Source organism: Manis pentadactyla, chromosome 12 (assembly GCF_030020395.1).
Source record: "Manis pentadactyla isolate mManPen7 chromosome 12, mManPen7.hap1, whole genome shotgun sequence".
NCBI lineage: Eukaryota > Metazoa > Chordata > Mammalia > Pholidota > Manidae > Manis > Manis pentadactyla.
This window is the reverse complement of record NC_080030.1, coordinates 87,659,768-87,686,280: the sequence shown is the minus strand read 5'-3', so window position 1 is coordinate 87,686,280 and position 26,513 is coordinate 87,659,768. Positions and strand designations below refer to the sequence as shown.

At 38.0% G+C, this 26,513-nt stretch overlaps 1 protein-coding gene and 1 long non-coding RNA gene across 6 annotated transcripts in view; both read left to right on the top strand.

The window, feature by feature from the left end:
• Positions 1 to 26,513, top strand: part of LOC118909039 (E3 ubiquitin-protein ligase E3D-like) — a 195,685-nt gene that overhangs the window by 65,699 nt on the left and 103,473 nt on the right. The window lies entirely within an intron of this gene.
• LOC130679854 (uncharacterized) lies at positions 7,304 to 21,275 on the top strand. The gene is made up of 2 exons (XR_008992819.1): positions 7,304 to 10,909; positions 19,448 to 21,275. It is a non-coding gene; the product is annotated as an uncharacterized LOC130679854 (long non-coding RNA).

Here is a 26,513-nt window from a genome sequence, read left to right as displayed (position 1 = left end):
GGACCATAAAACATCCACGTATGCAGAAGCTTTCTCTCAGAACAGGGGGGGTGAGTTTCTAAGCCTCACCTCTGTTATTCCCCAACTTCTCACCTGATGGCCCCCCTGCGACTGTGCCTGTCGTAGGTTGTTCCTCCCTTGAGGAATCTTACCCGTCTCTGGCTAACCAGTCATCTTCCGGGGCCATACAGGGAAATGTAAAGTTGGTAAGTGAGAGAGAAGCCTTACTGTTTGAAAAGGTTAGCTTTTTACTTCTTTGCATATTTATGCCCTGTGGCTTCTATGCCCAGCATTTGTCTTGAGGTATCTTTACCACTTGGAAGAATTATGACACTCGGTAAATTCGATATGAGGCACGAATTCTATTTAAGGGTTGTAGTTAGGAAGGAAGAAGAAAAGCTATAGAAGTAGCAGGCAGAAGAAAACATGGGAAGATTGATTATTTCTTTGACATATCTTCTTGTAGAGTAACTTCAGCATGTATAGGTTTTAAACTACTAATTAAATTGCGCACACACATTAACATAATAGGAGTACAGTTATGTAACCAAAGCATACCTGTAATTACCAGTCATCCCCAGTGAAACCAAGAAAACCAGTTAGGCACCTTAGGCATTTGTGAAAACTTATCTATGATATGGTGGATATTGTCCAACTGAACTTGAACAGTCTGAGAGAAATCAGACAAATTAAAACAACCCATTCCTGGGGACTGTTCACATCCCATATGTTCTTTTAGCAGTAAATAGTCTGTAGTTGTAAGATTTTGGAGAGCTACAATTTGCAGTTCTCCTAATTCTTGGTTGAGTTCCAACAGTATGTATCTATCCAGTCAAATTTGTTGTTTTACTATATGCACAGGCCAGCTTAGATATCTCCTTCTTCATTCCCATGGCAAGTCCAGGAACTGGTGGGATGAGTGCATCTACAGCTGTAGCAGTGCGTGGATCTTTGTTGGGGTTTTTTGATGATCATCTTCTGGCATGAGTCCTCCTGAGAGTGCTGATGTTGAAAGTTCTTTTTCATATCATATCTTAGTTCATTTTCGGGGTAGCCCAAATAGGCTTTGATCCTCTGTATAAACACAAACAGACCCTTTGCCTACACTTTTATATGCCCTTTATATCATTGTGTAGAACTCATTGGAGGTCACCACACAGGAACTGCTATTTTTTTTTTTACCATTAATCTACACTTAAATGATGAATATTAGGTTTACTAGGCTCTCCCCTATACCAGGTGCCCCCTATATACCCCTTTACAATCACTGTCCATCACCGTAGCAAAATGTTGTAGAATCACTACTTGTCTTCTCTGTATTGTACAGCCCTCCCCTTTCTCCCACCCCCCCATGCATGCTAATCTTAATGCCCCCCTTTTTCTCCCCCCCCTTATCCCTCTCTACCCACCCATCCTCCCCAGTCCCTTTCCCTTTGGTACCTGTTAGTCCATTCTTGAGTTCTGTGGTTCTGCTGCTGCTTTGTTCCTTCAGTTTTTCCTTTGTTCTTATACTCCAAAGATGAGTGAAATCATTTGGTATTTCTCTTTCTCCGCTTGGCTTGTTTCACTGAGCTCCATCCATGTTGCTGCAAATGGTAGGATTTGCCCTTTTCTTATGGCTGAGTAGTATTCCATTGTGTATATGTACCACATCTTCTTTATCCATTCATCTATCGATGGACATTTAGGTTGCTTCCAATTCTTGGCTATTGTAAATAGTGCTGTGATAAACATAGGGGTGCATTGGTCTTTCTCATACTTGATTGCTGCATTCTTAGGGTAAATTCCTAGGAGTGCAATTCCTGGGTCAAATGGTAAGTCTGTTTTGAGCATTTTGATGTACCCCCGTACTGCTTTCCACAGTGGTTGAACTAATTTACATTCCCACCAGCAGTGTAGGAGGGTTCCCCTTTCTCCACAGCCTCGCCAACATTTGTTGTTGTTTGTCTTTTGGATGGCAGCCATCCTTACTGGTGTGAGGTGATACCTCATTGTAGTTTTAATTTGCATTTCTCTGATAATTAGCGATGTGGAGCATCTTTTCATGTGTCTGTTAGCCATCTGTATTTCTTTTTTGGAGAACTGTCTGTTCAGTTCCTCTTCCCATTTTTTAATTGGGTTATTTGTTTTTTGTTTGTTGAGGTGTGTGAGCTCTTTATATATTCTGGATGTCAAGCCTTTATCGGATATGTCGTTTTCAAATATATTCTCCCATACTGTAGGGTTCCTTTATGTTCTATTGATGGTGTCTTTTGCTGTACAGAAGCTTTTCAGCTTAATATAGTCCCACTTGTTCATTTTTGCTGTTGTTTACCTTGCCCGGGGAGATATGTTCAAGAAGAGGTCACTCATGTTTATGTCTAAGAGGTTTTTGCCTATGTTTTTTTCCAAGAGTTTAATGGTTTCATGACTTACATTCAGGTCTTTGATCCATTTTGAGTTTACTTTTGTATATGGGGTTAGACAATCGTCCAGCTTCATTCTCCTACATGTAGCTGTCCAGTTTTGCCAGCACCATCTGTTGAAGAGACTGTCATTTCACCATTGTATGTCCATGGCTCCTTTATCAAATATTAATTGACCATATATGTCTGGGTTAATGTCTGGATTCTCTAGTCTGTTCCATTGGTCTGTGGCTCTGTTCTTGTGCCAGTACCAAATTGTCTTGATTACTATGGCTTTGTAGTAGAGCTTGGAGTTGGGGAGTGAGATCCCCCCTACTTTATTCTTCTTTCTCAGGATTGCTTTGGCTATTCAGGGTCTTTGGTGTTTCCGTATGAATTTTTAAATTATTTGTTCCAGTTCATTGAAGAATGTTGCTGGTAATTTGATAGGGATTGCATCAAATCTGTATATTGATTTTGGCAGGATGGCCATTTTGACGATATCAATTCTTCGTAGCCAAGAGCATGGGATGAGTTTCAGTTTGTTAGTGTCCCCTTTAATTTCTCTTAAGAGTGACTTGTAGTTTTCAGAGTATAGGTCATTCACTTCTTTGGTTAGATTTATTCCTAGGTATTTTATTCTTTTTGTTGCAATTGTGAATGGAATTTTTTTCCTGATTTCTCTTTCTATTGGTTCATTGTTAGTGTATAGGAAAGCCACAGATTTCTGTGTATTAATTTTGTATCCTGCAACTTTGCTGTATTCCGATATCAGTTCTAGTAGTTTGGGGGTGTAGTCTTTGGGGTTTTTTATGTACAGTATCATGTCATCTGCAAATAGTGACAGTTTGACTTCTTCTTTACCTATCTGGATTCCTTGTATTTCTTTGTTTTGTCTGATTGCCGTGGCTAGGACCTCCAGTACTATGTTAAATAACAGTGGGGAGAGTGGGCATCCCTGTCTAGTTCCTGATCTCAGAGGAAAAACTTTCAGCTTCTCGCTGTTCAGTATTATGTTGGCTGTGGGTTTATGATATGTGGCCTTTATTATGTTGAGGTACTTGCCCTCTATTCCCATTTTGCTGAGAGTTTTTATCATGAATGGATGTTGACTTTTGTCAAATGCTTTTTCAGCATCTATGGAGATGATCATGTAGTTTTTGTCTTTCTTTTTGTTGATGTGGTGGATGATGTTGATGGATATTCGAATGTTGTACCATCCTTGCATCCCTGGGATGAATCCCACTTGGTCATGGTGTATGATCCTTTTGATATACTTTTGTATTCGGTTTGCTAATATTTTATTAAGTATTTTTGCATCTACATTCATCAGGGATATTGGTCTGTAATTTTATTTTTTGGTGGGGTCTTTGCCTGGTTTTGGTATTAGGGTGATTTTGGCTTCATAGAATGAGTTTGGGAGTATTCCCTCCTCTTCTACTTTTTGGAAAACTTTAAGGAGAATGGGTATTATGTCTTGTCTGTGTGTCTGATAAAATTCCGAGGTAAATCCGTCCAGCCCAGGTGTTTTGTTCTTGGGTAGTTTTTTGATTACAGTTTCAATTTCTTTGCTGGTAATTGGTTTGTTTAGATTTTGTGTTTCTTCCTTGGTCAGTCTTGGAAGGTTGTATTTTTCTAGGAAGGTGTCCATTTCTTCTAGGTTTTCCAGCTTGTTGGTATATAGGTTTTCATAGTAGTCTTTAATCATTCTTTGTATTTCTGTGGAGTCTGTTGTGATTTTTCCATTCTCATTTGTGATTCTGTTGATTTGTGTTGATTCTCTTTTTCTCTTAATAAGTTTGGCTAGAGGCTTATCTATTTTGTTTATTTTCTCAAAGAACCAGCTCTTGGTTTCATTGATTTTTGCTATTGTTTTATACCTCTCAATTTTGTTTATTTCTTCTCTGATCTTTATTATGTCCCTCCTTCTGCTGACTTTACGCCTCATTTGTTCTTCTTTTCCCAATTTCGATAATTGTGATGTTAGACTATTCATTTGGGATTGTTCTTGTTTCTTCAAGTGTGCCTGGATCGCTATATACTTTCCTCTTAAGACTGCTTTCGCTGCATCCCCCAGAAGTTGGGGCTTTGTGTTATTGTTGTCATTTGTTTCTATATATTCCTTGATCTCTATTTTAATTTGTTCATTGATCCATTGATTATTTAGGAGCATGTTGTTAAGCCTCCATGTGTTTGTGAGTCTTTTTGTTTTCTTTGTAGAATTTATTTCTAGTTTTATACCTTTGTGGTCTGAAAAGTAGGTTAGTAGAATTTCAGTATTTTGGATTTAACTCAGGCTCTTTTTGTGGGCTAGTATGTGGTCTATTCTGGAGAATGTTCCATGTGCACTTGAGAAGAATGTATACCCTGTTGCTTTTGGATGTAGAGTTCTATAGATGTCTATTAGGTCCATCTGCTCTACTGTGTTGTTCAGTGCTTCCGTGACCTTACTTATTTTCTGCCTGGTGGATCTATGCTTTGGGGTGAGCGGTGTGTTGAAGTCTCCTAGAATGAACGCATTGCAGTCTTATTTCCCCCTTTAGTCCTGTTAGTATTTGTTTCACATATGCTGGTGCTCCTGTGTTGGGTGCATATATATTTAGAATGGTTATATCCTCTTGTTGGACTGAGCCCTTTATCATAATGTAGTGTCCTTCTTTATCTCTTGTTGCTTTCTTTGTTTTGAAGTCTATTTTGTCTGATATTAGTACTGCAACCCCTGCTATCTTCTTGCTGTTTTTTTGCTTGAAATATGTTTTTCCATCCCTTGACTTTTAGTCTGTACATGTCTTTGGGTTTGAGGTGAGTTTCTTGTAAGCAGCATATAGGTGGGTGTTGCTTTTTTATCCATTCTATTACTCTGTGTCTTTTGATTGGTGCATTCAGTCCATTTACATTTAGGGTGACTATTGAAAGATATGTACTTATTGCCATTGCAGGCTTTAAATTCGCGGTTACCAAAGCTTCAAGGTTAGCCTCTTTAGTATCTTACTGCCTAACTTAGTTCGCTTATTGAGCTGTTATATGCACTGTCTGGAGATTCTTTTCTTCTCTCCCTTCTTATTCCTCCTCCTCCATTCTTCATATGTTGGGTGTTTTGTTCTTTGTTCTTTCTAGGAGTGCTCCCATCTAGAGCAGTCCCTGTAAGATGTTCTGTAGAGGTGGTTTGTGGGAAGTAAATTCCCTCAGCTTTTGTTTGTCTGGGAATTGTTTAATCACGCCGTCATATTTAAATGATAGTCGTGCGGGATACTGTATCCTTGTTTCAAGGCCTTTCTGTTTCATCACATTAAATATATCATGCCATTCTCTTCTGGCCTGTTGGGTTTCTGTCGAGAAGTCTGATGTTAGCCTGATGGGTTTTCCTTTATAGGTGACCTTTTTCTCTCTAGCTGCCTTTAAAACTCTTTCCTTGTCCTTGATCTTTGCCATTTTAATTATTATGTGTCTTGGTGTTGTCCTCCTTGGATCCTTTCTGTTGGGGGTTCTGTGTATTTCCGTGGTCTGTTCGATTATTTCCTCCCCCAGTGTGGGGAAGTTTTCAGCAATTATTTCTTCCAAGATACTTTCCATCCCTTTTCCTCTCTCTTCTTCTTCTGGTACCCCTATAATACGGATATTGTCCCTTTTGGATTGGTCACACAATTCTCTTAATATTTTTTAATTCCTGGAGATCCTTTTATCTCTCTCTATGTCCGCTTCTATGTGTTCCTGTTCTCTGGTTTCAATTCCATCAATGTCCTCTTGCATCTTATCCATTCTGCTTATAAACCCTTCCAGAGTTTGTTTCATTTCTGTAATCTCCTTTCTGGCATCTGTGATCTCCCTCCGGACTTCATCCCATATCTCTTGGGTATTTCTCTGCATCTCTGTCAGCATGTTTATGATTTTTATTTTGAATTCTTTTTCAGGAAGACTGGTTAGGTCTGTCTCCTTCTCTGGTGTTGTGTCTGTGATCTTTGTCTGCCTGTAGCTTTGCCTTTTCATGGTGATAGGTATAGTTTGCAGAGCTGGGACGAGTGATGGCTGGAAGAACTTCCCTTCTTTTTGGTTTGTGGCCTTCCTGTCCTGGGAGAATAGCGACCTCTAGTGGCTTGTGCTGGGCAGCTGCGCCCCAGACAGGGCTTCTGCTTCCTGCACGGCTGCTATTGAGTTAATCTCTGCTGTTGCTGTGGGCGTGGCCTGGCTGGGTCTGCTGCTCCAAAGTGTAAGGGGCCTCCCTGCTCCCTGCAGCCCAGGGGATTAGGGTGCCCAGAGATAGCTGGATTCCCTACCTCTGGACTAAGTGTCCCACCCTGCCCCTTTAAGACTTCCAAAAAGCACCCGCCAAAACAAAACAACGACCACAAAAAAATAAAATAAAATAAAATAAAATAATAAACATAAATAAATAAAAAATGGCCGCTCGTTTTTGTTTATTCTCCAGCACCAGCCTCAGGCATCTGCTCACCGGTCTTGCTGCCCTGTTTCCCTAGTATTGGGGTCCTATCCCTTTAAGACTTCCAAAAAGCGCTTGCCATAACAGAACAGCAAGAAAAAAAAAAACAATGGCTGCTCGCTTTTGTTTGTTTTCCGGCACCGGCCTCAGGCACCCGCTCACCGTTCTTGCTGCCCTGTTTCCCTAGTATCCAGGGCCCCACTCATGCACTGTGTCTGTGCTCTGGCCCAGATGGCTGGGGCTGGGTGTTCGGCAGTCCTGGGCTCCGTCTCCCTCCCGCTCTGCCTAGTCTTCTCCCACCGGGAGCTGGGGGGGAGGGGCGCTCGGCTCCCGCGGGGCCGGGGCTTGTATCTTACCCCCTTTACGAGGCACTGGGTTCTCGCAGGTGTGGATGTGGTCTGGCTGTTGTCCTGTGTCCTCTGGTCTTTATTCTAGGAAGAGTTGTCTTTGTTATATGTTCATAGATATATGTGGTTTTGGGAGGAGATTTCCACTGCTCTACTCACTCCGCCATCTTGGCTCCCGGTTCTGGATATTTTTAAATTCCAATGTGATGCTATATTTTAATAATCAATTTAATTCACGTTTATTTAAAATGAAACTTTGCTGTCTTTTACACTGGTTGCCTTCTCTGTGTCCTTTCTTCCTCTGATGATTTAGAAGAAAAAAATATCTATTTCTAAATGATTTTTAGGAGTTAATCTTAAATTTTTAACATACATAAACATTTTTTACTGTGATATATCTTAATTTAACTAGTATCCGTACTCTTCACCACAATAAAGTACTTTTAATACATTGGGTTTCATATTTCTGCCTCCCTCGCATACTCTCTCTCCTATGTTGCATTTATTTGTAATTCTGATGAGGTGGTTGTTTCTTCTTAAAGAAGTATCAATCCAAAGTTCCACCCCATTAGGTTATCTCTTTTTTGCATTATGACCATAAATGTTTTTGTATTTTTATTTTGTAAGTCTATTTCTATAAAATATGTAGGATTGCTTGAGTTTTAAAAATATTTCCAAGTAGGACTATATATTGTATGTAGCTCTCTGCAGTTTGTTTTTTCCCCCGATGTTATTTCATTGTTTGATTTGATGAAGTATGCTCTTTGACAGTTCTTTGAAAGTTCGACTGTAGTCTGGCCTTGAATACCTTGAATTCTTGAATTCAATACCTATTTTCTGTCTTCTGAAAATCTTTTAGCATTTTCTCTTTATCTTTGGTTTTCTAAGGTTTCATACAGATGTATCTAAATGTGTTTATTCAAAATTTTCTCTCGTCATTATCTTACAAAATTACTAACAAAAAAAGTCCCTTATCTTACAAGTGAAATTCTTTGAGTATTTGTGAGAATAATAATTATACATAAAGTATTCTGTTTCTCTAGTAAGTATTTTTCCTTGGGTATTTAACTCATCTCCATCTGATAAGAGGTGTTCGGTCCTCTCTTTCACTGTGTTGCTTTTCACGCCCGTTTGACGATTTCAGCAGAACCCCTGCACTGAGGTGTGAACTCCCTGCGAACCTCCACCTTGTCTGTCCTGCTCATTCCTATGTCTAGAGGAGTTCTTGCAGAAATGTGCAAAATACACACTTTACACTTGCATTTGACAAAGATTTGTTAAATACATGGTACATAGTTTTCTGCCCATCTTTGCATTTGATAATTGGTGCTCATCTATTAATGACTATGGGTTCTTGTTACCATAGTCTTGTCTTTATGGGTTAGTGAACGAGAACTCAAAGGATATCCCAGTCTGGACGTGCCAGTTTGTCCTTCAGTGACTTTTGGGTATGTGGAAAACAGAAGTGGGAGTAGATTCAGTTATGGTGGTGAACCTTAATTCATTATTACGAAGAATCTTTACCCTGTCCTTCTTGAGGAGTATTACAAGGATTCAATGCACCTGTCTCATTATTTAATTTATTCCTAACACATCCCTGAGACACTGGAAATATAATGACTATAGTCATTTGTGTACTGCTGTGTTTGATAGTGGACTCTTTTTTTTTTTTTAATTCCATATGTCTTGGGGATGAGCTGACATCTAATTGATGTCCTATAAATCAGTTTGATTACTTGAGTTGCCTGTTATATATATAACTCCTTCTGCTACTCTTTTACTCTGTATTCCCCAAAGGTAGGAAGGGAACTTTCCAAGTTGGGAAGCATCCTGTGAGTGATTTACTTTTGTCTTTTAAGGACATCAGTTTCTTTCTTTATGGGCATGACTGAGCAAACCATAGACTCCCCAGCATGTTTTTGGCACAAGGGGTGGTACATTAACTATTTTAGTCCAATTGGCTAGAGTTTTTTTTCTAGTGGAAGTGTGGATTGGCAGATGGCAGTCTAAAAGAGTAAAATAGCAAATGTAAGTACGGTTTTATTTCCTTGAGCCCACATTAAAAAGTGGCAGGTAGTATTTTTAGAATGTTCTTTCTAGCAGTAGACACACATGTCTCTTAACATTTTTTAATCTATTGTTTTTTTAATCCCCCTTCCCTCCACCCACAGTTGTCCGACAACTAATATTCTTCAGAATGCATATCAGAGTTTAGATCCTGAATATTAACTTTTTAGCTAAGCTAACCTCAGTTTAATTCTGCAAATTCATCAGTTTTTCCTGTGGCATCATATTCTCTAGACTGAGTGATAATTTTACCCCTTACAGGATGTTGGGCAACAACTGGAGACATTTTTAGTTGTTACAGCTTGAGGGGCTACTGCCATCTAGTAGTGAGAGCCTGGGATGCTCGTGACCATCCTGCAATACACTGGAGGGCCCCTACAACAAAGAATTATCTGCCCCAGATACTAACAGTGCCAAAGTTGAGAAACCCTGTCCTAGATTATCTCCTGAAATCAAGCTGTGTCTATGGACCTTTTCCCTCTGGGTGTCAGAGCCCACAATTTTCTTGAAATTGTGTTTAGGCCAGCAAATAAGAATGAGCAAAAATCTCTATAATCCCATGCATCAACTTGGTTAGAATAACCAGGTAAGTGGTAAAATACAAATGTTTGTTACACTTCTCTTTTTCTTTTTGAGAAATATGAAGAGTAGATTATTTTTACTAAGTGATGATGAAGAATTTTATAGGTATCAAGTCATTTTTTCTCATATTTTTAAGAGAAAAGAACTTAGGGGAATGTAATCATTAAGTATAAATATTAAGTGTCTCATTTCTTAAAAGCTAAATTGAAGACTCTTTACTATGTAAGTTACATGAGTTCTAGTATTGGTAGTGAATCTTCCCACATTTTTGAAAGAGAAAATTTTCGGTATAAGAATCTGGAGAATTTAAATAGAGAAGAACTGGTCTGTATTCTATTACTAGCATCATTTTCTTGCAAAATATATTGAAGGAAGAAACAGCGATATGTGTATTCACCCCTAGTTTTAGAGGAATTTAGAGATTAAATTTTATAAACTAACTAGGTTTCTGTTTGTTGACTATATTGGTAAATACTGCTTCTATAATAGAAGTGTTGTTGTGCCTTAAGATAGTCATCATTATTGCTTTTTCTAATGAAGTAAAAACATCCACATTCAAATATTTCTTATGCATAAAATAGTATTATTAGTACTTTTTAAACCTTTTCTTTCTTCTTTATTTCAGCAGGAAAATTGAAACTCTGTTTAATTTTTTATGTGGTAAAAATCACATAGCATAAAATTGACCATCTTAACCATTTTTAAGTGTACAGCTCAGTAATGTTAAGTATATTTACATTGCTGTGACACATATCTCCAGAACTTTTTCATTTTGCAAATCTGAAACTCTATACCCATTAAACAATTCTCCTTTCCCTTCTTCTCCCAGCGCCTGGTAACCACCATTTTATTTTCTGTTTTTATGACCTTGTCTGTGTTACTCATGTAAAGGTGCCATAACAATATACCACAGACTGGGTGTCCTACACATCAGAACTTTGTTTTCTCACAGTTCTGGAGGCTGGAAGTCCAAGAGCCAGGTGCCATCAGGACGCGTCTCTGGCGAGGCCTCTTCCTGGCTTGCAGACAGCGGCCCTCCCACTGTCCTCATGTGATCCCTTCTCTTTGTGTGCACAGAGAGAAAATGCAAGGTATCTTAGTGTCTCTTCCTTTTCTGATAAGCACAGCAGTTCTATCTGAATAGAGCCCAGCCCATTCTTATAACCTTATCAACCCAATTACTTCCTTTTAAAGGTCCTATCTCCAAATAGTCACACTGGGTGTTAGATCCTTAACTCGAATCATATTCACCATAGAATTTTGGAAAAAGTTATTTCAGTTAACAACATTGACTACTTCAGATACTTCATTTAAGAAAAATCACACAGTATTTGTCTTTTTGTGACTGGCTTCTTTCAGTTAGCATACTGTCTTTCAGGCTCATCAGTGTTGCAGCATGTGACAAGACTGCCTTCCTGTTTAAGGCTGAGTGCTATCCCATTGCATGTATATACCACATTTTGTTTATCCATGACCATGGATAAAATGGATATTTGGATTTCTTTCACCTCTTGTGGATTATGAATAGGGCTACTTTGAATGTGGGTACACAAATATCACTTTGAGACCTTACTTTAAATTCTTCTGGATATATACACAGAAATGAGATAACTGGATCAAATGGTAGTTCTATTTTTAATTTTTTGAGGAACCTCCATACTGTTTTCTGTGGTAGTTGCAACATATTACATTTCCACCAACAGTACAACGGTTCTAATTTCTCAACATACTCACCAACGCTTGTTATTTTCTGTTCTTGATAGTAGCCATCTGTCTTGCCAGTGGGTCTCAGCCCGTGCAAATTTGCTATGGATTCAGTGAGACCCAGGAATGACGAATGTTTTTGGGGTAATGCGGATCATTACCAGCTTGTTCTGGCCATAAGTCAAGCACTAGAATTACATCTGCATCCAACAGTATGCAGGTCTGTAATCCTGCTTTATCTCTGCCTCCTCCCAGAGCACTGGGCAGAGCTCTTCATGTAGTGACTCAGTCAGTAATAGCTTATTGCCTAGGGTGTTGAAGCAGTAGCCTAGCAGCAGGCCAGTTACGTCATCAGGTAGTTTAGGTTCAGGTGAGGATTCTGGCTATAGGAAATTCAGTTTTCCCCACATCTTAATGAATGTCAGGCGGTATCTTTTTTATTATTAAAATTTAAATATCATTGATACACAGTCTTATGAAGGTTTCACATGAGCAATATTATGGTTATTAAATTCACTCACCTACATACCTCATTACAGTCACTGTCCATCAGTGTAGTAAGATGCTATAGAGTCACTACTTGTCTTCTCTGTGCTATACTGCCTTCTGCATGCCCTTCCTACATTACATGTGCCAATCAGAATACTCCTTTATCCCTTTCTCCCTCCCTTTCCACTGACCCTCCCCACCCCCTTTCCCTTTGGAAACTGCTAGTCCCTTCTTGGAGTCTGTGAGTCTGCTGCTGTTTTGTTCTTTCAGTTTTTGCTTTGTTATTATACTCCACAGATGAGAGAAATCATTTGGTACTTGTCTTTCTCCTCCTGGCTTATTTCACTGAGCATAATGCCCTCTAACTCCATCCATGTTGTTGCAAATGATATGTCTGCTTTTCTTCTAATGGCTGAATAATTCCGTTCTGTGTATATACCACATCTTTTTTATTATTATTATTAAGATACCATTGATATACAATCTTATGCTCAATTTTCACATGAGCAACATTGTGGTTACTACATTTCCCCTATTGTCAAGTTCCCACAACATACCTCATTATAGTCACTGTCCATCAGCATAGTAAGATGCTATAGAGTCACTATGTGTCTTCTCTGTGCTATACTGCCTTCCCTGTGCCTCCGCATATTATGTGCACTAATCATAATACCCCTTAATTCCTTTATCCCTTCCTTCCCACCCAACCTCCACAATCACTTTGCCTTTGGCTAGTCCATTCTTGGGTTCTGTGAGTCTGCTGCTGTTTTGTTCCTTCAGTTTTTGCTTTGTTGTTATACTCCATAGATGAGTGAAATCATTTGGTACTTCTCTTTCTCTGCCAGGCTTATTTCAGTGAGCATAATACCCTCTGGCTCCATCCATGTTGTTGCAAATGGTAGGATTTATTTTCTTCTTTTGGATGAGTAATATTCCATTGTGTATATGTACCACAACTTCTTCATCCGTACATCTACTGATGGACACTTAGGTTGTTTCCATTTCTTGGCTATTGTAAATAGTGCTGCAATAAACGGGTGGAGATGTCTTTTTGAATCTGTGATCCTATTTTCTTAGAGTAAATTCCTAGTAGTGGAATCCCAGGATCAAATGGTATTTTTATTTTTAGTTTTTTAAGGAACCCCATATATTTTAAGGAACCTCAATTGTTGAACTAAACTACATTCCCACCAGAAGTGTAGGAGGGTTCCCTTTTCTCTACATGCTCGCCATCATTTGTTGTTGTTTGTCTTTTGGATGGTGGCCATCCTAACTGTTGTGAGGTGATATCTCATTGTGGTTTTAATTGGCATTTCCCTGATGATTAGTGATGGAGCATCTTTTCATGTGCCTGTTGGCCATCTGAATTTCTTCTTTGGAGAAGTGTCTGTTTATATCCACTGCCATTTTTTAATCAGGTTATTTGCTTTTTGGGTGTTGAAGCGTGTGAGTTCTTTATATATTTTGGATGTTAACCCATTGTTGGATACGTCATTTACAAATGCCTTTTGTTCTGCTGATGGTGTCCTTTGCTGTACAGAAGATTTTTAGTTTGATGTAGTTCCATTTGTTCATTTTTGCTTTTGTTTCCCTTGCCTGAGGAGATGTGTTCAGGAAAAAGTTGCTCATGTTTATATTCAAGAGATTTTTGCCTATGTTTTCTTCTAAGAGTTTTATGGTTTCATGACTTACATTCAGGTCTTTGATCCATTTCAAGTTTACGTTTGTGTATGGAGTTAGACAATAATCCACTTTCATTCTCTTACATGTACCTGTCCAGATTTGCCAACACCAGTTGTTGAAGAGGCTGTTGTTTTCCACATTGTATATCCATGGCTCCTTTATCATATATTAATTGACCATATATGCTTGTGTTTATATCTGGGCTCTCTGTTCTGTTCCATTGATCTATGGGTCTGTTCTTGTGCCAGTACCAAATTGTCTTGATTACTATGGCTTTGTAGTAGAACTTGAAGTTGGGAAGCGAGATCCCCCCCACTTTATTCTTCCTTCTCAGGATTGCTTTGGCTATTCGGGGTCTTTTGTGGTTCCATATGAATTTTAGAACTATTTGTTCTAGTTTGTTGAAGAATGCTGTTGGTATTTTGATAGGGATTTGTATTGAATCTGTATATTGCTTTAGGCAGGATGGCCATTTTGACAATATTAATTCTTCCTACGCAAGAGCATGGGATGAATTTCCATTTGTTAGTGTCCTCTTTACTTGCTCTTAAGAGTGTCTTGTAGTTTTCAGGGTATAGGTCTTTCACTTCCTTGGTTAGGTTTATTCCTAGGTATTTTGCTCTTTTAGAGGCAATTGTAAATGGAATTGCTTTCCTGATTTCTCTTTCTGCTAGTTCATAGTTAGCATATAGGAATACAACAGATTTCTTTGTATTTTGTATCCTGCAACTTTGCTGAACTCAGATATTAGTTCTAGTAGTTTTGGGGTGGATTTTTAGGGTTTTTTATGTACAATATCATGTCATCTGCAAACAGGGACAGTTTAACTTCTTCCTTACCAATCTGAATGCCTCATTTCTTTGTGTTGTCTGATTGCTTTGGCTAGGACCTCCAGAACTATGTTGAATAAAAGTGGGTAGAGTGGGCATCTTTGTCTTGTTCCCAATCTTAGGGGAAAAGCTTTCAGCTTCTTACTGTTAAGGATGAAGTTGGCTGTGGGTTTGTCACATATGGCCTTTATTATGTTGAGGTTCTTGCCCTCCATACCCATTTTTTGAGAGTTTTTACATGAATAGATGTTGAATTTTGTCCAATGCCTTTTCAGCATCTATGGAGATGATCATGTGGTTTTTGTCCTTTTTGTTGATGTGGTGGGTGATGTTGATGGATTTTTGAATGTTGTACCATCCTTGCATCCCTGAAATAAATCCTACTTGATCATGATGGATGATGTTTTTGATGTATTTTTTAATTTGATTTGCTATTATTTTGTTGAATATGTTTATATGTATGTTCATCAGGGATAGTGGTCTGTAATTTTCTTTTTTTATGGTATCTTTGCCTGGTTTTGGCATTAGAGTGATGCTGACCTCATAGAATGAGTTTGGAAGTATTCCCTCCTCTACTTTTTGGAAAACTTTAAGGAGGATGGGTATTAGTTCTTCACTAAATGTTTGACAAAATTCAGTGGTGAAGCCATCTGGTCCAGGGATTTTGTTCTTAGGTAGTTTTTGATTGCCAATTTAAATTGGTTGCTAGTGATTTGTTCAGATTTTCTGTTTCTTCCTGGGTCAGTCTTGGAAGGTTGTATATTTCTAGAAAGTTGTCTATTTCTTCTAGGTTATCCAGTTAGCATATACATTTTCATAATATTCTCTAATAATTCTTTGTGTTTCTGTGGTATTCAAAATGATTTTCCTTTCTCATTTCTGATTCTGTTTATGTATTTAGGCTTTCTTTTTTTCTTGATAAGTCTGGCTATGGGTTTATCTGTTTTGTTTTATTTTTCTCAAAGAACCAGCTCCTGCTTTCCTTGATTCTTTCAATTGTTTTATTCTTCTCAATTTTATTTATTTCTGCTCTAATCTTTATTATGTCCCTCCTTCTACCAACTTGGGGCCTCATTTGTTCTTCTTTTTCTAGTTTTGTTAATTGTGAGTTTAGATTGTTCATATGGGATTGTTCTTCTTTCCTGAGGTACGCCTGTATTGCAATATATTTCCCTCTTAGCACGGCCTTCACTGCATCCCACAGATTTTTTTGCATTGTTGAACTATTGTTTTCATTTGTCTCCATATATTGCTTGATCTCTGTTTTTATTTGGTCATTGATCCATTGGTTATTTAGGAGCATGTTGTTAAGCCTCCATGTGTTTGTGGACTTTTTCATTTTCTTTGCGTAATTTATTTCTAGTTTCATGCCTTGATGGTCTGAGAAGCTTGTTGGTACAATTTCAGTCTTTTTGAATTTACTGAGGCTCTTTGTGGCCTACTATATGATCTATTCTTGAAAATGTTTCATGGGCATTTGAGAACAATATGTATCCTGCTTTTGGGTGGAGTGTTCTATAGATGTCTTTTAGGTCCATCTATTCTAATCTGTTGTTCAATGCCTATGTCTCTGTACTTATTTTCTGTCTGATTGTTGTGTCCTTTGGAGTGAGTGATATGTTGAAGTCTTCTAAAATGAATGCATTGCTTTCTATTTCCCCTATTAATTCTGTTAATATTTGTTTCACATATGTAGGTGCTCCTTTGTTGGGTGAGTAGATATTTATAATGATTATGTCCTCTTGTTGGACTGACCCCTTTTTCCTTATGTAATGTCCTTCTTTGTCTCCTGTGACTTTCTTTGTTTTGAAGTCTATTTTATCTGATACAAATACTGCAGCTCTTGCTTTTTTCTCCCTATTAGTTGAATGAAATATCTTTTTCCATCCCTTCACTTTTAGTCTGTGTATGTCTTTGGGTTTGAAGTGAGTCTCTTGTAGGCAGCAGGTAGACGGGTCTTGTTTTTTTAATCCATTCAGTGACTCTGTGTCTTTTGATTGGTGCATTCAGTCCATTTACATTTAGGGTGATTATCAGTAGGTATGTACTTATTGCCATTGCAGGCTTTAGATTTGTGATTACCAAAGGTTCAGGGATAACTTCCTTACTACCTAACAGTCTAATTTAACTCACTTAGAATGCTATTACAAACACAATCTAAAGGTTCTTTTTTTTTTTTTCTCCTTTTTCTTCCACCTCCATTCTTTATATATTAGGTATCATATTTTGTACTCTTTGTCTATGCCTTGACTGACTTTGGGGATAGTTGATTTGATTTTGCATCTGCTTAGTAATTAATTGTTCTACTTTCTTTACTGTGTTTTTATTTCCTCTCATGACAGCTATTTAGCCTTAGGAGCATTTCCATATATAGCAGTCCCTCCGAAATACACTGTAGTGACTGTTTGTGGGAGGTAAATCCTCTCAGCTTTTGCTTATCTGGAAATTGTTTAATCCCTCCTTCAAATTTAAATGATAATCTTGCGAGGTAGAATATTCTTGGTTCAAGGCCCTTCTGTTTCATTGCATTAAATATATCATGGCATTCTCTTCTGGCCTGTAAGGTTTTGCTGAGAAGTCTGATGATAGCCTGATGGGTTTTCCTTTGTATGTGATCTTTTTTTCTCTCTCTCGCTGCTTTTAATACTCTCTCCTTGTCCTTGATCTTTGCCATTTTAATTATTATATGTTTTGGTACTGTCTTCCTTGGGTCCCTTGTGTTGGGAGTTCTGTGCACCTCCCTGGCCTGATAAACTATCTCCTTCCCCAGATTGGGAAAGTTTTCAGCAATTACCTCCTCAAAGAGACTTTCTATCCCTTTTCTCTCTCTTCTTCTTCTGGTACCCCTATAATGAGAATATTGTTCTGTTTGGATTGGTCACATAGTTCTGTCAATATTCGTTCATTCCTAGAGATCCTTTTCTCTCTGTGCCTCAGCTTCTTTGTATTCTACTTCTCTAATTTCTACCTCATTTACCATCTCTTTAATCTGCTTTTAAATCCCTCCATTGTATGTTTCATATCAGATACTGTATTCTTTATTAATAGAATCTTCCTCCCAGAGTTCTTGAATATTTATTTCTCTGTACCTCCTTAAGCATGTTTATGATTTTTATTTTGAAATCTCTTTCAGTAGATTGATGAGTTCATTTTCACTCGGCCCTCTTTCTGGTGTTTGTGGGATTTTTGTTTGAACCAGGTTCCTTTAATGTTTCATTTTTATATGTGGTTCCCTCTAGTGCCCAGAAGCTCTACTCTCTGGAGCTGCTCAGCTCCTGGAGGTATGGGGGTAGCAGGCAAGGGGCTGCTGCCCTGTTCTGTGAGGTATTTTCTTTTCTTCAGGTGTATGCCATCTGGCGCAGACTTCTTTCCTGTTGCTCTTTCAGGATTAGCTGTATTAACTATATTTTCATTTTAAATGTGGTTTTGGGAGGAGGTTTCTGTCTCACGTCTCATGCCACCATCTTTAATTGGAACTCATGTATATTTTATACCTTGGGTTATTATTCAACTCTGTGTTATTAGTTTTGTTATTTACAATTTGTTACTCATTTTCTTGCTCAAATTCCTCCTGCTTTTGGCCATTGGGAAGGTTTTTAAGCTGGCTCCAGTGTCCCTTTGACATGCCCCCATACTTTTAATTTTTGATCACCTTCTTATTTCCTGATACTCCAAAGTTCTCCAGACACATTTTCCCTGCCCAAGCCCTAGAATCAGCCATAAAAGGAGCCCTGGTTCTTTTTCCTAGATAATGGGAATGGTCCTTACTGCTGATATTTTTATATTTTAATAGATATTGTCCATTTGCTCTCCTAGGGATTAGTCTAGTTGGCACTTTTACTTTTTCCAGCGCTTCATGCTGTGAGGTTTACTAATTTTGACCAACCTAATAAAACTATGTGTTTTTTAAAAGTTTTTTCCTTAGTGTGGTTGAACATCTTTATTTATCTTTACAAGTCAATTGAGCTTCCTCTTCTGGGATTAGCTTGCTCATATTCCTTTGCCTACCTAAGCTGGTGGCTGAGTGTGTGTGTGCACATGTGTGTTTTTGGCTTTAAGAGTTCTTTCAAATTGTGAATAGTAATACTTAATCTGTTTGATATTTTTCCACCCTGTAGCTTATTTTAAAACTTGGTTTATGGTGCTTTATGGAATATAGACATTTACAGTTTGATCCAATCAAAATTAAAATTGGAATTGGAAGGCTTTTGCTTCATGTATCATGTTTAAAGAGATCTTCCAGCATGTCGACTTATACTTTCACTCCAATCATTTAATGAAACTGCTGACCCATGATTTCAGGTGGTCCCCTGGTGAGCAAATCATTTGCATTTTCTCAGTCCATAGCACCCACTGTTCACCGTTTATTTCTGGAAGTGTTGGCCTTGGCATTCTCCCGGTTTCCTCCTGGCCTCTCTGAACTCTTCCCTTTCTTCCTTGCCATTTACACTTTTTCTCTAGCCTGCTAACAGAGTGTTCTCCCTCATTTCTATGTCCCCTTTGCTTAGCTCCTCTGCTCTCATGGTAGAAACTCTAATTTCTGTTGAGTAAAAAACTTCAAAGTCTGCATTTCCAGATCTACCTTTCATTTAAGTTCTTTGCTTACATCTCCATCTTGTCTCTAAGTTGTCTCTGCCAGATATCCCACTGACTTCTCAAACTCAGTGTGTTCAGAGTAGAAGAAACTCATTAACATTCCTGGTGGATATGCCTTGCTTACTATTTGTGCCTCTATCAGTGGTGTCATGGTTCACCCAGTCACCCACTGTCAAATCTTAAAGTTGGCCTCTAATTGTTTCCCACTTACTGCACGTCCAACTAGTTAAAAGATTATGTCCAGTCTACCTTCAAAATCTCCTATATATCTATTCTTTCTATTCTTTTTAGTACATCAGCCTAGGTCAGGTGTTCATCATTTTTCAGGAGGAGTTTATGTGCCTCTCTTCAGCTTGTTGAAACTCTCTAATCCATCCTACATCCAGCAGCCAGCCTGGTCATCCCAGTCCTCTCACTCCCTTGCTTTCTTTCACTTATCCAAAATCTTTGTCTCCTTGGATTAGTGCATGAGGTTGTCTACAACCTGGCTCTGATTTACCCACCATAGCCCTGCCTTCTCCTATGCCTGTTATATCCTCTGTCATACACAATCAGAATGGGATTCAGCAACTTCTCAAATATTCATCTGTGCAGATCATGTATAGTTCAGTGTGTTTCTTATGAGTATATAATTACCTGTTATATACTCTAAGCTTTCTATTTCAACCAATATCTGTATTATTTTTGTAATATTTCTATAAGAAAGGGATTGATATGGAAATTGATATCTTTGTTTATAAGTAGTCTTGTGTTGGTAAGAATATTAGCACACCAATAAAATTTTTCTTCTGCTGTCCATAGTTGATAAACTATTCCTTACCTCTTGGGGAATTGTGTAAAAATAAATATATAGAAACTAATTTAAGGCCCAATGAGTTGTTAGGTTTTTTAACATGTACTTTCTTAGTGTCTCTTATCTCTATCATTTTATCCTTTTAGCAACATAAAATATGATACCTTTACTGATGAAATGACAACATTACTAATTTTATCACAGTTTGTTTCTGAATCAATAAGGTCAAAGGGTGGAAATTGAGAGGCACAGCTGACGTTTTATATGCTAGTTGTTTAAGTTAACTCTGAAAATTTATTTAGGCATAGTTGAGTTTTCTGAATAGAACTGTCTCTGGATTCAAATAGGTTTATGTAGATGCTATAGACTGCCATTCCCACTTTTTCTTAGGGGTTAAATTTTTTTATTTGTGCATCTGTGTATTCTTTTTTGTAAGCTTGGTATACTCACCCCCCCCTTTAAAGTCTTCAAGGATAAATATTGTGGTTTAATGATCTAATAATATTAACTATAATTGATTGAGCTTTTATTGTGCACCAGACTCGTGCTCAGCTTTTTAATACATTACATCTTTGAATCCTTATAACGCCTCTGTAGGGAGTGCTATGGTTACCATCATTTATAGAAATTAAGGTTCCTTGCCCAGTGAGGCACAGCAAAACTATAGTAAACTCAGGATTCAAAAACAGGTCTGTCTTCAAAACCTTTGGTTATGTCTGCCGTGTGTCATACTTTTGCCAGTATTTAGAGACTAGCATCAAAACCCACTACCTATGAAGCAAAAATAGTGGTGGATATGGATTTATTTACTAAGCATTACTTTTGGACTCTTCAGATTTGTATCAAGTTTCCTATAAGCCCCCATGTAGGAGTAACTAATCCACTGTTTACCAATTAGTGAAGCCTAAATTTGCCTACTGCTTCTCCACCTAATTTCAATATCTACTCTCATTTCCCTGCTTACAAACACCAGTCTTAATTGTCTGCCCCTAAGCTCATCTTAGTTTATTTCCATATTACCATGCACTCACAAAAAGCTTCAAACCATCTTGATGCTTTTTGGGCCAAAATCCTTTCCTCTCTTGTCCACATTTGGCTCACATGCTGGGCTCCTTTGCAAATAATTTTGTTTTTTCAGTGTTCTCCATATTGAGCTCTCACTTTAGTCGTCTACTCGATTTGCTTTCCCTGTGTTTCTTTGGACCTAATTCCAATAGCTGCTTATGTATTCACTCCACCCTTTTCCCAGTGGGGATAGCTGATTAAGTCATTGTAAAACCTCCAGATCCATTTGTCTGGCCAGCCCCTTTTTACCTCTTTGATAAAACCATTTGGTTGGTGTTTAAAAATAACTACATAAAACACACACAGAACTTTAGGGTGGAAGATTGCTTAGAAATGCCTTGTTCTTAGCTAAATTCTTACCTAAACAGTTCTTCAAATGCTTATAAATATGTTCAAAGTATTACTTTGCTTAGCATATAACTCAGTAAATGTGTTCTGGGAGTGAACCTAGAACAAGACTGCAGGGGCCATGCCATCTTCTAATTGAAAAAGTTGATCCGGGGGTTCATGTTGCAATTGTAGCAATGTATTTCTTAAATTTAATACTATCTAGCATGGAATATCAGCACTCTGAAGTAATACAGTCATAGGAATGATTCCCCCATCTATAGTTGGATGTGATTGTTAGGACATTTGATACTGAGATGACCTGAAACATTTGGAGAACTTAGAAGTTGTAGGAGGATGTTTGACATTTTACAGTGGGAAGAGTATTACAGTGGGAAGAGTATTTACAGTGGGAAGAGGATTGGGATTAGATGTGGATTCTAGTCCCAGCTTTTCCATTAACTGGTTACACTGCCAAGCCAAGGAACAGCCTTCTTTCTGGGCCTTAATCTCCTTATCTTTTGGGATAGGTATACTTAACATTCTACAATTCCATGACTTTGAGATACTTAACAAGCATTTTAAAGAGTGTGATCTCAAGGTCTTTATTGTGTTTAGTTTGTCTTATAAACTGAAGGCTTAGTTTTCTCTTGCCTTCAAGTATTTAATGAGTACAATGCTTAGCCCCAGATTGAGTTTAACAGACATTCATCTGGGCTTCCCATTTGTAATACTTTGTTTGGAGACCTAGAAGATAAAAATATAAAAAAGACATAATTTACTCCCAGTCTCAATGTTTACATGAAAACTTTAGAAGGTACACATGCTATGATAAAGACAAACAGGAGGCTTTCTGATTAATTCTAGTTAAGGAGAATTTTGTGGAAAAGGTAGTATTTGATCTGAGAATTAAGGGATAGAAAGATAATGAGAGCAGTAAGTTGAAGAGGTGACAGCTTGAGCAAAGGTGGGAAATTGCAGGATGTACTTCCCAAAATGTATTCCAAAAGATATTAATAAGTTTTTTTGTGGGAGAAAAAAGTTGCCATAGTCAAATAATACTAAATGAAATTATTACTGTGCAGTAATTGTTGCTTACTATTATCATTTTTGTTATTAAACAAATGTATGAACCAGTGGGCTCAGTGAAATTATACACAGGTATTTTTACTGCTATACTGCTCCGCATCTTAATATTCTGAAGTTCAATGAGAATTGCTAAGAGGAACATATAGCACTTAGTGTATGAATCTTACATGATCACAGAACCCTTTTCACAGGAACCCTAGTTGCAAAGAATGTATTGTTGAGAAATTGCACAAGAAGATCCTATATATCAATGGAGTGGGTAGAATGTAGTAAGAGAGATTTACTGATATTTATTTCCAATAGATATATTATAGAGTTTATTAGAAGAGTTTAAGGAAAAGAGTTTAATAAAGAGGATGTGTATATATACACACAGAAGCCGTTTTCTGTGTCTGCCAGTAGGTGTCAGTGTATGCCAAGCATAGCTTGGTTACATCCAGGAAGAGGAATAGATTGCAGGGAGTCACATGTGGATAATTTCCAAGAGGACCTATACACCAAAGGAAGGGACTTTATAAAATAACTTATATTTATTTACAATTCTGAGGTTAATATATTTTAAACTACTTAAATAATGAATTGTACTTTGCTAACACACACACATACACACTCATTCATTCATGGGCTTAGTGCCAGGTATTTAATAAGCATGATGCTAGGAACAACCAGGTATTCTAGACAGATTAAATATATTCTCACATTCTTGGCATCATTGGGTTACTTGGATGATGGTTTACAAACAGGTGAGATGGAAAGTTTATTTGTTCATGCATTCAACTAATAGATGGTGTGTCAGGTTGATGGTACACATTTGTGAATAAAAACTACAAAATTCATACTCTTGTAGAACATTCAGTCTAAGAATGGCACTGATCTAAATTGAGCGTTATGTATTTTGAAGAGCCCATCACCTTTACCTTGTGACTACATGGAAAATAACCAAAAGGCAAAGTTCGTTCTTAGTAAAGGACTAAACTAGAAATAACCTTTGATGGTTTATAATACAAAGTATGTCCAATGTCATTACTCTGCACACCAGCCTCTCATATTAGACTCTGCCCAGTGTGCTGGGTTCCCAGGATTGTACTTAGAAGTAAGATGGCCTGTGAGGAATTACAACTACTGGATCTGTTATGCAAGTATGCACATAGAGCCAAGTGTTACTCACCACAGTGCCATAGCTCATAAGGAGGAAGAAACTGGAGAGATAACCAGCCATCCCAAAGCTGTCATTCTGCTTCCAGCTCATACTTCTACTGGGAAATTCAGTTTCTCCTACTGTGTTTTTCCCTTCCCTAAAGAATGCAGATATTTTTACAGACAGACTAATGACAGATCACCCCCCCCTTTTTTTTTTACCTTAGAGATGTGACCTATGAATGTTGGAGGGCTTATTTGATATCTTGGAATATTTATATAAACCTTGTGCATATTTGCAATAAAATCTGTTGAAACAAAAGAAAATTTAATTAAAAATTCTCAAAGCTGTTTTTGTACCTGAAGATCTTAATTTTTTATTGATGCCCATGGGACTTTTACAGGTGACACTAATTAATGCTAATGTGACTTACTTCTAAGTCTCTGCGGCTGTATTGATTACACCTGGCAGCTCTGCTGCCAGAGGCTTGGCAACTTTATAGGTAATCAGAGCCTTGGTGAGAAACAAAAACTATCTTCCCTTGAGCATTTCCTGAATTCCCAACTTTGGAATTTTCCCCTGAAGATAGTTTTTGTTCAGCCAGTTTACAAGATGAATCTTAATTGGTTAGGGATTGCTATGCTTTGTTCTTTTTTTATTTTCAAAATTATAAATCTTTCTTATCAAAATAAATTATCCTTTTTAACTTAAGATCTTCCTTAACCAAAATTTTGAGGAAAGATTTACTTGGAAGCTGTGGGCAGCTCAGGAATCATCATCCATTCTTCATCTTATAATAAAGTTTAATTCATTTGTGAAGATTAAATAGTCTATGTAGATAATCCTAAAAATTTTTTTTTTTACCAAAATCACAGGATTATTATGAAAAACTATCTTATCCCTGCCTACCTCTGTATTAATGAATCAGTTCCAGGTATTTACTTAATAAGCATGGTGCCAGAAACAACAAGGTATTCCAGGCAGATTAAATATAATCGTACTTTCTTGGTATCTCATTGGATGACTTGAAGATGTGTGATGGTTTTAAAATATGTCCATAAATTCTTTATTCCTCCATTAGAGGTGGAACTTAATTTCCCCTGTCTTTTTTTGTGTCGGGGTGCTAGATTTAGTGACCCACTTCTAATGAATAAAGAGGGTGTGACGGTGTGAATTCTAAAAGTAGGTCCTAAAAGTCTGAGTGTGTTCCTCTTGCCCTGTGTCTGGGGTCACTTGTTCTGTGGGCGGGGCAGGAATCCAGCTGCCAACGTGAGGACGATGGGGCCCTAGCCCAGCCTTCAGATGCCTGTAGCCCCTGCTGACATCTTAACTACAACCTCTTAAGAAACCCTGAAACAGAGCCACCCCACTGTTGCTTCCAGATTTCCATCCTACAGAAACTATATGTTTGTTATTTTACACTGCCAAGTTTTGGGATAGTTGTTATGCAGCAGTAGGTAACTAACTGAAGACAGAGACAGAAATCTGCAGTTGTTGGATGTAGTGCCCTCACCTGAAAAAAATTTCAGGGTGTCTTTCAAATTGGACTACATATAATGTGCATCTTTCTTGGCAATTACCAGTTTTCATCCGTTTCTGAAAGGAATCCTTAATCTCTGAAAGGCTACAAATCTGTTTTTATTATGAAAAAATAGCAGTAGGTCCCAGAGAAATAGAAAGTTTTCATTTTGGGAAACATCTCTCATATATAAGTAATTGATGTGTATTTGCTGATAAAGACTAGAATTGAATTGGGCTTTAAAAAGTGGAACTAACTTACAATCATATGAGATAGTTCTCTTTCAAAGTGTGCTTGGTTGCTTAGATCAGGGATGGGCAAACTATGGCCAGCAGGACAAGCCCAGGACCCTTCATTCACTCCCTTGCTTTTGCAAATATGATTTTATTGAAACAAAGCCATGCCCATTTGTATAACATTGTCTATGGCTGTTTCTGCCACAATAGCAGAGTTGAATAGGTGACAGATGTCCCATGAGCCTAAGACATTGATTATTTGATCATTTGTCAAAAAATGTGCTGACCTTTACTTTTTAATACTGAGATGCAGTTGGCATTCTTGTGGTATAAAAGTGGTGGCTAAAATGCATCTCTCTAACTGATGAGTGATCGTACTACTGTCACATAGCAGATTGTTTTACAGGTAAGTAACGCATCAACATTCACCCTCCGAGCCACACAGGAGTGATTGCCATCCCGATCCAGGAGTGGCTCTTGGAACAGGCTCCGAGGGAAATGAAATTCATAGAGCGGAGGGCCGGGGTCATGATGCTGGGCCAGTGGGGAGCACAGCGGGGCCTTGACTGCCACCAGTGGCTCTTCAGTCGTGAGGGGCATTAAGTAGGAGAGGCCTGCTGTGCTCTGTTATGACGCAGGAGCTCTAGCTTCCTCTGTATTTGTCTCAAGAACTTGGCATTTTTCATTTTCACCCAAAGAATCTCATAAACCCGATCTATAAATGACACATCCGTTATTTTGAAATAAGATGCTTGAGGGCTGGATTCTAATCTATTTCCTTTCTAATTCCATTTTGTGTAGTGTTGTGAACTCTCTTGTCACTGAGAGTTACTGACTGATTCCTCCAGATAAAAGAGATACTTACTTTAATATTGGTTTCAGTTCTGGAACTTCAGGACTGATTCCATTTTATTGTACTTAATCTCTTGGCAGCAGCTGGTTTTGCATTGTGCTTTTGGTTGCAATGTGCCAAATGTTTATCTTTTAATATCTAACACATTCTCAAGCTTTAATAAACCTAGTTGAGGAAAAGTCTAGAAGGGAAATGGCATGTAGTCAATCAGGTCAGTGTTTTTTGCAGGCTTGCTGGCTTTTTTCTGCTAACGGTGATGCCCAGTGCCCTCGTCAAGCTTGTGCCCAGGGTGCACTCGTCGAGGCCTCAGGTGACCACTGGCTGACAGCCTCAGGAGGGAAGAGCAGTTACCAAACCCGGGAGTCGGTATTCA